A 16,085-nucleotide genomic window follows, 5' to 3' on the forward strand; every position below is an offset into this window, starting at 1 on the left:
GTATTTCCATCCCTTAAAAGTTTTAGTCTTCTGTATTTTGTCATTACTATGGTACTATATAGGCTTTAGGCTATTTTATTTGGGTAATGAATTCCACCCCTCGACATTGTGTGTATAATGGTAAGGTGTAGGCCTTTAATGTGGGCCTAATAATCTTCACCCCTCAGCAGTTTGGGCACTGCCTCATCCATCTCACTTAGAAAGAGCAGCACAGCCAGTCAGATCCGCGCTAAACAGAGACAACAGCTTTATTATGCTACAGAAGACAAGCAGGCTAAGGGCTCTATTCAATCCGATTTAGCCGACATCCGCATAGTGTTTTTTTTTGCGGTGTCAGAGGTGGAACTGCATTAGTGCTGTCAAGTCCACAAGCGGCTTCTGACATTATACTTAAAGTCACATTAACAGAAATTCCATGCAGCCTTGTTTCCAAGTTGGAACACTGGAATGTGAGTTTTCCAACTTGGAATTATTATTTAGTTTCATGATTTTTACATTTTAGATTCATTATTTCTATATAGCCTACACTTTCTCGTTGTCCCCCAAGATTCAATCGGGAAGGTGACTGCGGATCTGTCTCCGGGACGTTAGTATGTTATGTTCGTACACAATATGACCAAAAGTAAGTGGACACCTGCTCGTCGAACATCTCATTCCAAAGTCATGGACATTACAGTTTTTTACAAATCGCTAGGACCCATTGAAAGTAAGAATTTGTTCTTAACTGACTTGCCTAGTTAAATAAAGGTAAAATATAAAAGGTAGATAACAAATTCTCAAATACTTAGGTCACTTTTTCATAACTCTTCACACAGTGAACACAACAGCAGTCTATGTGGGCTAAACTGGGATCCTTTTTCATTGCTTTGGCACAAAATGCATTCAATGACTACATCTTTCAAATTTCATGAATTATTTTCTCACTCAAACACAACCACCACCAAAACTCTATTTACCTACAGGCCAATTTACACATGTTTACATACTCTTTTAAAAACTGTTCAACTTAAGTTCAAAACCTAACATAACACAACATTGAATAAGACAGCAATTTGCTACATTTCTACAGTAATACCGTATTGAAATATATTCCAAATCTAAAAATGAAATACTATCAAAACAGTTAGACCAACCACAGCTGATTCCCATTGTAGCTGAACACCTATCCAGGTGTTAGTCTTTGAATTTCATTACCATCTATACAAAAGGGAACATCTTAGGAATAATGCTGTACTGTAATGTAAACATGGACCCTGCCAGAGATAGAGAAGTGGCTGACAGAGGAAGAAGAGTGGCTGGGAGAGGGAGAGGGAGAGGAGTACGTATGCGTGGTGGAAGAAGACTGAGAGGAAGATCAAGAGCTGTAGTCTCAGATGAGATTAGGGCTACTATAATTGATCATGTAATAAATCATGGTCTATCAATGAGAGAGGCTGGTCTGAGAGTGCAGCCAAATCTGCAACACTCGACAGTGGCATCTATTGTTACAAATTTCCTGCAAAACAACAGGTAAGATGTGCATTCCGCAAGGGCATCTACCTGAACTGCACATTACAGAAATAAATTGAGCAAATCCTCCAAACCCACTTGTGTGTAATTGTTTTTGTATTTCTGCTTAGGACCCAATAGTTATCTCCTACAGGCGGGAGAGGTAGGATTTTCACTGCTGTGCAGGAAACTGCAATTGTTGATATGGTCATCAGAAACAATGGAATAAAACTCACAGAGATTCAGGACAGAGGGTTGGCAGACAACATTACATTTGGAAATATTCACAATGTAAGCATAACAACTATTTCTAGAGTCCTGAAACAACATCAAGTCAGGATGAAGCAGTTGTACACTGTCCCCATTGAGAGGAACTCTGAACGAGTCAAGCAACTCAGGACCAATATGTCCAGGTAAGATGACTATAAAATACAGAACTGGTTTTGAACAAAACCAAACAGGGCAGAGACACACAATGGAATGTTTTTAGGTATAATTTAAACTACCGTAAAAGCCTAACTCGTATGTCGCCTTGTGGATTTATTTTAGAGAGTCATGGAGATTGAATCCTCTGATGTATCCGCTAATTGGGCCATACAACACTGAGCGTCTCATTTCATTCCTGGATGACCTCTATGGAAGAGTTGTGCCAGGTGAGGAAAGGGTTGTGCCAGGTGAGGAAAGAGATGCAATGAGCCGAAATCGGACAACGTTTGTAATTGTATGGGACAATGTGGTATTTCACCACTCTCGTGCAGTCACAGAGTGGTTTGCAGCCCATCCCAGGATGGTGTCACTTTTACTCCCACCTTACTCTCCTTTCCTCAACCACATAGAGGAATTATTTTCCTCATGGAGGTGGTAGGTTTATGACCACCATTCACATGATCAAATGTCCCTCCTGAACGCAATGAATGCTGGATGCCTGAACATATCTACAGAAGATTGCCAAGGATAGACCAGGCATGCCAAAAGATTCTTTCCTAGGTGTATTGCCCAAGATGACATAAGATGTAAGACATAAGATGTCATCTTGGGCAATGAGAACCTGTGGAAAAATGCAGAAGACAGGATTGACTAGCATTGCTACTGTACCTGTATCGGTAGATGGTATATATACAAATTATTGTATTTTGGAATCACTCAATGCCAAAAAATGACATAAAACATATTGAAGCATATTGCATCATGTCTGATTCCAAAAGAATGACACCTCTCTACTCTAAATAGTAGAGAGGTGTAATTCTTGTTCTGTAAAGACAATTTACAAAAGAAAACATTGTGTAATGCTACCTGTTGTTAGTGTTTTTTAGGTCATTGTTTTATGAGTGACAAAGTGTGCTTGTTGGGTGACAACCTTTGCTAGTGTTATGGAAGAATGAGTTGATTTGAGACGTGTATGAAGTGTTTTGGTAGTTTTTGTGCATTTTGGATGTGAAATTAACTGCTGTGTCAAGCTGAAAGTTGGTTAGGAGAACTGTGTGAAGACTTTTGAAAAAGTGAGAAATGGGTCCTAGCGATTGTTAAAAGAAACTGTAATATGGAGTTAACAGACTCTACTCTTATGGGAAGGATTTCCACTAGATGTTTAAACATTGCTGCGAGTACTTGCTTCCATTCAGCCACAAGAGCATAAGTGAGGTCGGGCACTGATGTTGGCCGATTAGGCCTGGCTCGCAGTCGGCGTTCCAGTTCATCCCAAAGGTGTTCAACGGGGTTGAGGTCAGGGCTCTGTGCAGGCCAGTCAAGTTCTTCCACACCGATCTCGACCAACCATTTCTGTATGGACCTCGCTTTCTGCACTTGGGGAATTTTAATGCGGAAACAGGAAAGGGCCGTCCCCAAACTGTAGCCACAGTTAGAAGCACAGAATCGTAATTGTAAGCTGTAGCGTTAAGATTTCCCTTCACTGGAACTAATGGGCCTAGCCTGAACCATGGAAAACAGCCCAATACCATCATTCCTCCTCCACCAAACTTTACAGTTGGCACTATGCATTGGGGCAGGTAGCATTCTTCTGGCATCCACCAAACCCAGATTCGTCCGTCGGACTGCCAGATGGTGAAGTGTAATTCATCCCTCCAGAGAACGTGTTTACACTGCTCCAGAGTCCAATGGCGGCGAGCTTTACACCACTCCAGCCAACGCTTGGCATTGCGCATGGTGATCTTAAGCTTGTGTGCAGCTGCTCAGCCATGGAAACCCATTTCATGAAGCTCCCGACGAACAGTTCTTGTACTGACGTTGCTTCCAGAGATAGTTTGGAACTCGGTAGTGAGTGTTGCAACCGAGGACAGACGATTTTTATGCGCTACACGCTTCAGCACTCGGCAGTCTCGTTCTGTGAGCTTGTGTGGCCTACCACTTCACGGCTGAGCCGATGTTGCTCCTAGACGTTTCCACTTCACAATAACAGCACTTACAAGTGATCGGAGCAGCTCTAGCAGGGCAGAAATTTGACAAACTGACTTGTTGGAAAAGTGGCATCCGATGACAGTGCCACATTGAAAGTCACTGAGCTCTTCAGTAAGGCCATTCTGCTGCCAATGTTTGTCTATGGAGATTGCATGGCTGTGTGCTCGATTTTATACACCTGTCAGCAAAGGGTGAGGGTGAGGGTAGATAGCAACACATCTACCACGCTGATCCTCAACACTGGAGCTCCCCAGGGGTGTGTGCTCAGTCCCCTCCTGTACTCCCTGTTCACCCACGACTGCATGGCCATGCACGACTCCAACACCATCATTAAGTTTGCTGACGACACAACAGTGGTAGGCCTGATCACCGACAACGACGAGACAGCCTATAGGGAGGAGGTCAGAGACCTGGCCGGGTGGTGCCAGAATAACAACCTATCCCTCAACGTAACCAAGACTAAGGAGATGATTGTGGACTACAGGAAAAGGAGCACCGAGCACGTCCCCATTCTCATCGACGGGGTTGTAGGTTGAGAGCTGCAGGCTGCAGGTTGAGAGCTTCAAATTCCTTGGTGTTCACATCAACAACAAACTAGATTGGTCCAAACACACCAAGACAGTTGTGAAGAGGGCACGAAAAAGCCTATTCCCCCTCAGGAAACTAAAAAGATTCGGCATGGGTCCTGAGATCCTCAAAAGGTTCTACAGCTGCAAAATCGAGAGCATCCTGACCGGTTGCATCACTGCCTGGTACGGCAATTGCTCGGCCTCCGACCGCAAGGCACTTCAGAGGGTAGTGCGTACGGCCCAGTACATCACTGGGGCAAAGCTGCCTGCCATCCACGACCTCTACACCAGGCGGTGTCAGAGGAAGGCCCTAAAAATTGTAAAAGATCCCAGCCACCCCAGTCATAGACTGTTCTCTCTACTACCGCATGGCAAGCGGTACCGGAGTGCCAAGTCGAGGACAAAAAGGCTTCTCAACAGTTTTTACCCCCAAGCCATAAGACTCCTGAACAGGTAACCAAATGGTTACCCGGACTATTTGCATTGTGTGCCCCCCCAACCCCTCTTTTACGCTGCTGCTAACTATACATTCATGTACATGCTACCTAAATTGGCACGACAAACCAGTGCTCCCGCACATTGGCTAACCTGGCTATCTGCATTGTGTCCCACCACCCGCCAACCCCTCTTTTAACGCTTCTGCTACTCTCTGTTCATCATATATGCATAGTCACTTTAACCATACCTACATGTACATACTACCTCAATAAGCCTGACTAACAGGTGTCTGTATATAGCCTTGCTACTCTTTTTTCAAATGTCTTTTTACTGTTGTTTTATTTCTTTACTTACCTACACACACACACTACCTTTTTTTTTCTTTCGCACCATTGGTTAGAGCCTGTAAGTAAGCATTTCACTGTATGGTCTACTACACCTGTTGTATTCGGCGCACGTGACAAATAAACTTTGATTTGATTTGGTATGGCTGAAATAGCCAAATCCACTACTTTGAAGGGATATCCACATACCTTTGTTTACATAGTATATATTAGTCACGTGCGATATATCAGACAGCACTGGCCCGATTTTGGTCAGCACTGATCGGCCAGATGGTGGCACTATAACAAGAGCAAGATCACGCCCCTCACCGCGTTGGACCTAAAGTCATGAAATTCTGTACAAATTTGCCTCAGGGACCCATTAATAATACTTTAGTAATCAACTGTACGTACGTTAGTCAGACGCAATATTTGATGAACTGAATGATGCGTCTTGCCGTAATTGACAAAATTACACTGATTGGCCTAAGGGGGGTGCTCCATCATTTGTGGAGGATGACATATTTACTGTTGCCTTGTTCTGAACTTGTAACGCGGCAGGTGTGGATTTGTGACAATGATCGCAACACCTGCTGCTCACTGATTTGACGGCTTGATCTGATTGAATCCATGCCTAAATTATTTCTGGGTTTTAGTCAAAATAGCTACAGAACAGCAGTATTAGTGTAGTTTAAATGTGATGTACCCGAACGCAATGTTGGATTCTCTCTGTAACCAATAGGTATTGTCTTCAAACGGAAGAATTATAATTCAATTTCTATGCTAAAAAAGTAAAACAAAAGTATTATAATGGGTTCAAGCTCTATTTGAGAAAATAAAAGATGATGAAATAGAAAACAAACTGTAAAGGGCAGCTCTGTATTATTCACATTCACTATAATGTTTTTGTTTATTTAGTTTAAGGAGCTCCTCTGGACCTTAGTGCCAACTCCTTTTCTCATTTCCAAATGTCATCTTATTGGTCATTCAACATTCTTTCACTACAAATTTAAACAAATACATTTCATCCATTTATACACGTTATCCATTTATAAAAGTATTATGTGGAATAACAAATGCAGATTGTCAGGTGTATTTTAGATCATACCCAGTCCTTATTAACATGGAAAGACCAGGGGGATAAAGACTGAATGGATCGTATGGATTTGATATGTATGTCTTTGACGAAAATGTAAAAACACTGTGCCAGTGTTAATCCATTTTATGGTGTTCACTGTAAGAAAAAGATGAATGAGACTATGTATGTAATTACCACAAAAGCCTGCGGGGATATGGATTGGCTCCAAGCAAAATGGAATACAAGATGGATCATGGCTTCTGATACATAAAGTATTCAGACCCCTTGACTTTTTCCACATTTTGTTACGTTACAGCCTTATTCTAAAATCTATTACATTTATTTTTTCCCCCAATCAATCTACACACAATACCGCATAATGACAAATCAAAGCCAAGTTTTTAGACATTTCTGCTAATTTATAACACATAAAAACTGAAATATGACATTTACATAAGTATTCAGACCCTTCACTCAGTATTTTGTTGAAGTACCTTTAGCAGTGATTACATCATTGGCTGTGTGCTTAGGGTCATTGTTCTGTTGGACGGTGAACCTTCACCACAGTCTGAGATCCTGAGTGCTCTGAAACAGGTTTTCATCAATGATCTCTCTGTACTTTGCTCCGTTCATCTTTCCCTCGATCCTGACATGTCTCCCAGTCCCTGCCGCTGAAAAACATCCCCACAGCATGATGCTGCCACCACCATGCTTCACCGTAGGGATGGTGCTAGGTTTCCTGCAGACGTGACGCTTGGCATTCAGGCCAAAGAGTTCAATCTTGGTTTCATCAGACCAGAGAATCTTGTTTCTCATGGTCTGAGAATCCTTTAGGTGCCTTTTGGCAAACTCCAAGCGGGCTGTCATGTGCCTTTTACTGAGAAGTGGCTTCCGTCTGGCCACTCTACCATAAAGGCCTGATTGGTGGAGTGCTGAAGAGATGGTTGTCCTTCTGGAAGGTTCTCCCATTTCCACAGAGGAACTCTGGAGCTTTGTCAGAGTGACCATCGGGTTCTTGCTCACTTCCATGACCAAGGCCCTTCTCCCCCGATTGCTCAGTTTGGCCAGGGGGCCAGCTCTAGGAAGAGCCTTGGTGGTTCCAAATTTCTTCCATTTAAGAATGATGTGTTCTTGGAGACCTTCAATGCTGCAGACATTTTATTGTACCCTTCAAAGGGTACCAAAGGTATTTCTAAATACTTTTTAACCCTTTTTGGGGTACTTTTTAACCCTTTTTTCTCTCCAATTTGTAGTTACAGTCTTGTCCCATCGCTGAAACTCGGACTCGAGAGAGGCAAAGGTCGAGAGCAATGCATCCTCTGAAACACTACCCCGCCAAGCCGCACTGCTTCTTGACACACTGCCCGCTTAACCCGAAAGTCAGACGCACCAATGTGTCGGAGGAAACACCATACAGCTGGCGACTGAAGTCAGCGTGCATGCAGCCGGCTGCCACAAGGTGTCGCTAGAGCGCGATGGGACAAGGACCTCCCAGCCGCCCAAACCCTCCGCTAACATGGACAACACTGGGCCAATTGTTCGCCGCCTAACGGGTCTCCCTGTCGCGGCCGGCTGAGACAGAGCCTGGACTCAAACCCAGAATCTCTAGTGGCACAGCTAGTACTGCGATGCAGTGCCTTAGACCACTGTGCCACTCGGGTGGCCTTATGTTGTTGTTTTTTTAGAAATTCATTAAAACCTATTTTCACTTTGTCATTATGGGGTATTGTGTGTGGATTGATGAGGATGTGTTTTAACATTTTTAATCCAGTTTAGAATAAGGCTGTAACGTAACAAAATGTGGACAAAGGGAAGGGGTCTGAATACTTTCCGAACGCTCTCTAGTGAAGTGCATGAGACATGCATTTCCCTTAGTCAAACAGCACAGTACGTCACATACTATAACCATATATCCAATTAAATATCACTGTCGTACTCTATAGTTAGTCTAAAGCCTGATGTGTGGTCACACCAAGCACATCTGTAACATGTCGTCCAAATCCAAATCATTATAGCTAACCTTCTGCAGTTCTATTAAGAAATAGTTATATGCTAAAGCATTTGAATCCTTTTCATATCTTGGATAATAATGTTCTGAATGCTTTGAGCCATCTGAGTGTTCAGATGAATGGCCTACCTTTATCAGGACCTCTGAATGAATAAACTGATTCTATCTGATTAGCAGATGATCCCTTAAATAGAATTCCCAGAGGCTTCCGTTCTGGGAACGTCAGTGTTGTATGGTTCTATAGCTCCTGCTTCAACGGATTGGCTGGATCATTATTGTCTGGTCTGGTCTGCTTTGGCATCCATCTCCACAGGCTTTTGTCTTCTGGTGTGCCACTCCTCTTCCCTGGTGCACCGCAGAAAACAGGAACCAACCACTGTTTCAATAGTGCAGCCAGCCAGAACAATGGGGAGCAAGGTGCATCATTTGTATGGCAGATAAATTATGGATAGCAGAGCTGATAGGAGCCGGTGCCCTTTTCCTGAGCCTAACACCCACCTGCACGCCTTCATACAGATATAGGATCTTAATTTAATCACTCTTTTGTTGCTGAGAATCCTCCTGCGCAGCAGGAAATGCAAACTTCTAGTGTCAGTCTTGATTTGCCCTAACAAAAAAATGATAAATTCACGAAAGAATTCACATTTCCTGTTGCTGAAGGATTATTTTCCTGCTGTAGCAAACTGGCTCAAATTAAGATCCTACATCTGTACTGCATTTACGCTCCCCTGTCACGTAAGCATCACTGTTAGCCAATACATGCTAAGAGGTGTATTCATTCTACAGAGAGAAAGTGTGTCTCCTCCCCTCTCCTCTCCTCCTTCTCTCCTCTCCTCCTTCTCTCCTCTACTCTCTTCTCATAGCAATAGACCAGCTGTAATTGGGTTGGTTTACACCTCCTTAAGAGCAAATCGAAGCAGGCTAGACATGCAGAGGTGTGCAAGGCACCGGGGATAAAAAGCCAGCCATCCACTGAGGTTCTGGGATCTGTTTTGAAATGCGTTGTGTGCACAGATTTTTTAATGGGGGTTGAGAAAGTGTGGTGGAGTGTGGTGGAGGTGGGAGGGCTCTTATTTGAACAGCATGAATCATGTCCCATAAAGCCGGTGTTCAGTCAGATTAAACGTGAACAACACTTCTTTACCAGGAAGTCCCCAGACAGAGGGTGGTAAATAAGCAAACACTCTCACACCACACCAAGGCTGTTGGTAATTCCATGGACCCATGTGTTTACTGCAGTAACAGCTTGGGAGGGGAGAGAAGAGCTCAGTTTATACTTTTAAAAATAAGGTTTATTTGATGATGTGGAGTACCCCTGACAGAGAGAGCACAGCACAGCGTCTGGCTAGATTTATTTCCAGCCAATGTTACAGTAAATCCCATCAGCATTACACTGACGGAAACCCCCAGCAGTAATGGAATGATTTAAACAGGACCAGACAATCAAAGCACTATCACAGAGGACAAACAATACTCAACTTCAATTTACTTTAATGGACCTCGTCACGGAATTTAAGAGTGAGAAAATTGCCCATGAACAACACTCTGAATTAGACACATAGAAGAATCTCTCTCTCCCTCGCTCACTCCCTCTCTCCCTCTCTCTCTCTCTCTGTAACGGTTTCTCTCCTCCTCTTCGTCTGAAGAGGAGGAGTAGGGATTGGACCAAAACGCAGCGTTGTATGAAGACATAATGAAGATTTATTAAAGCAAAGACGAACACGAAAAAACACTTGGAAAATTACAAAACGACGTAGACAGACCTGAACATGTGAACTTACAATAAAACACGAAGAACGCACGAACAGGAACAGACTAACCAAACGAACGAAAACGAAACAGTCCCGTGTGGTGCGACAGACACAGGAACAATCACCCACCAACAAACAGTGAGAACAGCCTACCTTAATATGGTTCTCAATCAGAGGAAACGTCAAACACCTGCCCCTAATTGAGAACCATATCAGGCAACACATTTAACCCAACATAGAAACACATAACATAGAATGCCCACCCCAACTCACGCCCTGACCAACTAAACACATACAAAAACAAGGAAAACAGGTCAGGTCTCTCTCTCTCTTTCTCTCTCCATAGCCAGGAGGAAATGGAGAAGTCACACCTTGATTTAACGTGTGACTGCAGAGCAAAATCCCTGTGACCGACCGATGTCCCTGTGCTGTGAAATAAATGTATTCTGGGAAATAACATAGAAGACAGATGTGTGTAGTCCTCGGTCTGGGAAACATAGATCAGAGGGGAGAAGGAGAAATGGCTACTCTGCTGTCCCATGCTCTGGTTTCACTGGCTTGTTTCGCTGCCTCTCTCTCTCCTCTCAGCATGATTAATGCCAGGTGAAGAGCCCTTTGCCCTTTCTGATAGATTTATGGACTTCACAATACAATAACTTAGTGTTTCGTTGTACATTCATTTTCCCTACATTGATATTTGTCATTTATAGAGTATTTTCCCGTCCTTGGAAGCCCTTTCTGCTTCCTGATTTGATTGGTACTCAGTCCCTCAGGTTTACCATTAATAGTTGTAAAACAAGCCTGCTGTATTTCTTCACAGGTATAAAAACCAGAGGAAAGGAACACCAAGAGACACGGTGGAAGATGAAGGAGTATGTCACACCCTGGCCTTTGTTATATTGATTTTCTTTATTAGTTTAGTTAGGTCAGGGTGTGACATGGGGGATGTTTGTGTGTTTTGTCTAGTTTAGGGTGTGTGTATTGTTTAGGGGGTTTTGAAGATGTATGGGGTTGTGTTCAGTGTAGGTGTTTAGGAAAGTCTATGGTTGCCTGGTTTGGTTCTCAATCAGAGACAGCTGTTTATTGTTGTCTCTGATTGAGAGCCATATTTAAGGCAGCCATAGGCTTTAAGTGTTTGTGGGTAATTGTCTATGTCTAAACGTTAGTAGCTTGTGTGTGCACTTTCGTTTTTGTAGCTTCACGGTCGTTTGTTGTTTTTGTTCGTTTAATAAGTGTTTGTTTTTCCTTCATTAAAAGAAGATGTCTTTTTTCCACGCTGCGCCTTGGTCCACTCATTCGTCTCATAACGATCGTGACAGAATTACCCACCAAAAAAGGACCAAGCAGCGTGTCAAGCAGCAACAGGAGCTATATACACAGGATTCTTGGACTTGGGAGGAGATACTGGATGGTAAGGGACCTTGGGCACAACCGGGAGAATATCGCCTCCCTCGTGAAGAGCTGGAGGCAGCTAAAGCCGAGAGGAGGCGATATGAGGAGGCAGCACGGAAGCAAGGCTGGAAGCCCGTGAGTAAAAGCCAAACATTTCTTGGGGGGGGGGGGGCTACAAGGGAGTGTGGCGAAGTCAGATAGGAGACCTGCGCCAACTCCCTATGCTTACCGTGGAGTGCGAGAGTACGGGCAGACACCGTGTTATGCAGTAGAGCGCATGGTGTCTCCTGTACGTGTGCATAGCCCGGTGCGGGTTATTCCACCTTCCCGCACTGGCAGGGCTAGATTGAGTATTGAGCCAGGTGCCATGAAGCCGGCTCAACGCGTCTGGTCTCCAGTGCGTCTCCTCGGGCCGGCATACATGGCACCAGCCTTACGCATGGTGTCCCCGGTTCGCCTACACAGCCCAGTGCGGGTTATTCCACCTCCCCGCATTGGTCGGGCGACGGGGAGCATACAACCAGGTAAGGTTGGGCAGGCTCAGTGCTCAAGGGAGCCAGTACGCCTGCATGGTCCGGTATATCCGGCGCCACCTCCCCGCCCCAGCCCAGTACCACCAGTGCCAACACCACGCACCAGGCTTCCAGTGTGTCTCCAGAGCCCTGTTCCTCCTCCACGCATTCGCCCTATGGTGCGTGTCTCCAGCCCGGTACCACCAGTTCCGGCACCACGCACCAAGCCTCCTGTGCGTCTCCAGAGTCCTGTGCGTCCTGTTGCTGCTCCCCGCACTAGCCTTGAGGTGCGTGTCCCCAGCCCGGTACCACCAGTTCCGGCACCACGCACTAGGCCTAATGTGCGTCTCCAGGGTCCAGTATGCCCTGTTCCTTCTCCCCGCACTAGCCCTGAGAGGCGTGTCCCCAGCCCTGTACCACCAGTTCCGGCACCACGCACCAGGCCTACTGTGCGCCTCAGCAGGTCAGAGTCGGCCGTCTGCCCAACGCCGCCTGCACTGCTCGTCTGCCCAGCGCCGTCTGAGCTGCCTGCCTGCCCAGCGCCATCTGAGCCATCCGTCTGCCCAGCGCCATCTGAGCCATCCGTCTGCCCAGCGCCATCTGAGCCATCCGTCTGCCCAGCGCCATCTGAGCCATCCGTCTGCCCAGCGCCATCTGAGCCATCCGTCTGCCCAGCGCCATCCGTCTGCCCAGCGCCATCTGAGCCATCCGTCTGCCCAGAGCCATCTGAGCCATCCGTCTGTCCCGAGCCATTAGAGCCGCCCGTCTTTCCTGAGCCGTCAGAGCCGTTCGTCAGTCAGGAGCCGCTAGAGCCGCCAGTCAGCCAGGATCCGCCAGAGCCGCCAGTCAGCCAGGACCCGCCAGAGCCGCCAGTCAGCCAGGACCAGCCAGAGCCGCCAGCCAGCCAGGACCAGCCAGAGCCGCCAGCCAGCCATGACCAGCCAGAGCCGCCAGCCAGCCATGACCAGCCAGAGCCGCCAGCCAGCCATGACCAGCCAGAGCCGCCAGCCAGCCATGACCAGCCAGAGCCGCCAGCCAGCCATGACCAGCCAGAGCCGCCAGCCAGCCATGACCAGCCAGAGCCGTCAGCCAGCCATGACCAGCCAGAGCCGTCAGCCAGCCATGACCAGCCAGAGCCGTCAGCCAGCCATGACCAGCCAGAGCCGTCAGCCAGCCATGACCAGCCAGAGCCGTCAGCCAGCCATGACCAGCCAGAGCCGTCAGCCAGCCATGACCAGCGATGGCCGTCAGCCAGCCATGACCAGCCAGAGCCGTCAGCCAGCCATGACCAGCCAGAGCCGTCAGCCAGCCATGACCAGCCAGAGCCGTCAGCCAGCCATGACCAGCCAGAGCCGTCAGCCAGCCAGAGCCGTCAGCCAGCCATGACCAGCCAGAGCCGTCAGCCAGCCATGACCAGCCAGAGCCGTCAGCCAGCCATGACCAGCCAGAGCCGTCAGCCAGCCATGACCAGCCAGAGCCGTCAGCCAGCCATGACCCGCCAGAGCCGTCAGCCAGCCATGACCCGCCAGAGCCGTCAGTCAGCCAGGATCCGCCAGAGCCGTCAGTCAGCCAGGATCCGCCAGAGCCGTCAGTCAGCCAGGATCCGCCAGAGCCGTCAGTCAGCCAGGATCCGCCAGAGCCGTCAGTCAGCCAGGATCCGCCAGAGCCGTCAGTCAGCCAGGATCCGCCAGAGCCGTCAGTCAGCCAGGAGCTGCCCCTCAGTCCGGAGCTGCCCCTCAGTCCGGAGCTGCCCCTCAGTCCGGAGCTGCCCCTCCGTCCAGTGGCGCCCTCTGGGATGGTATTCAGTCCGGGACTCGCCGTTCCAGAGGCGCCACCAAAGCGGGTAGTGACTATGGTGGAGGGGGGTCCACGTCCCGCACCCGAGCCGCCGCCATAGGAAGGCCCACCCGGACCCTCCCCTTCTGTGTCAGGTTTTGCGGCCGGAGTCCGCACCTTTGGGGGGGGGGGGGGGTACTGTCACACCCTGGCCTTTGTTATATTGATTTTCTTTATTAGTTTAGTTAGGTCAGGGTGTGACATGGGGGATGTTTGTGTGTTTTGTCTAGTTTAGGGTGTGTGTATTGTTTAGGGGGTTTTGAAGATGTATGGGGTTGTGTTCAGTGTAGGTGTTTAGGAAAGTCTATGGTTGCCTGGTTTGGTTCTCAATCAGAGACAGCTGTTTATTGTTGTCTCTGATTGGGAGCCATATTTAAGGCAGCCATAGGCTTTAAGTGTTTGTGGGTAATTGTCTATGTCTACACGTTAGTAGCTTGTGTGTGCACTTTCGTTTTTGTAGCTTCACGGTCGTTTGTTGTTTTTGTTCGTTTAATAAGTGTTTGTTTTTCCTTCATTAAAAGAAGATGTCTTTTTTCCACGCTGCGCCTTGGTCCACTCATTCGTCTCATAACGATCGTGACAGAGTATGAAGGAATATGATTGGGTCCTGGTCTATTGAGACTCTTCTCTGTACAGCTAAAGAACTTCTGGATTCTGAAGTATTTTATGACTCCTACTGGCTTATTCATAATTTGATCTACTGAAATTGACAAGTGGATGTAATGTTTGGAAAGCTTTTCTAACTCACAAATGCATACTATATGAATGATTCACTCATCCATAGCAGGTTGATTCTGCAACTATGGGAGCCTCTATGTCCTTGGGGTAAATTTTTAGGATTTTATTTGAAAAAATATGTTTTTATTCTTTATATGTTAAGTTCACATTACAACCACCACAGATTTTTTTAACACTTCTCTATCAAGTATTTTAGCTACTTTTCAGATGCATTTTATACCTAAATTTCACTGTTTTGCCCTTGTCCCTGACCCAGACTTTTGAGCTTCTACTATGTTTTTCTATGAGTTAACATTAATAATTACACATTATATAATGTTATCACTAGAGAAAGAGTCAATTAAATAAAATCTATATCAATATATATTGTGAGTATGCCCTTTATATTGTTATTTACACAAAACATACCTGTCCTTTGGCAGTGGTGTCATTTCCACCACTGAGGACAAATTCCTTATTAATAACATTTTGTCAAGAGAATGTTAATTTAGTTACCATGGAAACTTATTGTGACACTGAAGCGCATAACTACAGCAGACAGTTGATCCAGATGTAACGTCCAGAAGTTGAAGAAAAATCTAGATAAATATTGCTTTTGTAGAGAATATTTTTATTGTCAGTCATTTCCAAACAGCCTATAATTTCTTTAATTTGTGGTAAAATTGTTTATGTATTTAGTGTAAACTAGCTGTAATGCTAGCTGTAATAGTAGCCAAAGCATACTAGCCACATTTCCATCACAGTAATTTCCATCACAAACATAACTGTGGTGGAAATGATAGAATCTGGTGGAAATGACAAAAATCCCTTATTTTATGACTTTAGAATTATTTTATTTTATTTTTACTTTAGGCTCATTTAATAATGTTTTAAATTGATTTACTCTAGAAAATGCTCCACGGTGTGCACAATTGGAAAACGTATGTAATATTTTTCTTTGTGCTGTTTTATGTGGCATCTTCTAAAAACAGAGGTCACAGTCATCAAAACATATTTTTTTTATCCTATACGATACCAGGAACATCTGCAAAAAGACAGGGAGAGATACTTAAAGACAAAAGAGAAGGGAGAATTGAAATCTATCTCTGGGCTTACAAAGTGAGAACCAAGAAGCAAGAGAAGACAATGGAAATGCAACCAACGGAATAGAAGACAGACTTTAAAGAGAACAGTTGCAATGGAGACCTACCTATCAGGCAACACATCACCTCAGTCACCAGATGAATAGCAACCAGAACATGAGGCCATCATACCTGCCCCAAACTTACCTGCCCCTGATGCACACCCTGATACCACTTCCTCATCATCTGCAACAGGAATGAGAAGTTGAATACTTGTTGGAAGGAAAAAGGTTGGAAGAGGTCATTCAAAAACATACAGAGATCGTTGCATGACAAATGTCAAACTTGATAAAGCTTTACGGAAAGCTGAGAAATACAAAAAAAGGTATGATCAACTAATGAAGAAAAATGGAGAGACAAGATTCCCAAAAGACAAAAATGTGCAGTGCCAAGGACAAACAAGTGGCTTCAAAAAT

Source organism: Salvelinus namaycush, chromosome 14 (genome assembly GCF_016432855.1).
Source record: "Salvelinus namaycush isolate Seneca chromosome 14, SaNama_1.0, whole genome shotgun sequence".
Lineage (NCBI taxonomy): Eukaryota > Metazoa > Chordata > Actinopteri > Salmoniformes > Salmonidae > Salvelinus > Salvelinus namaycush.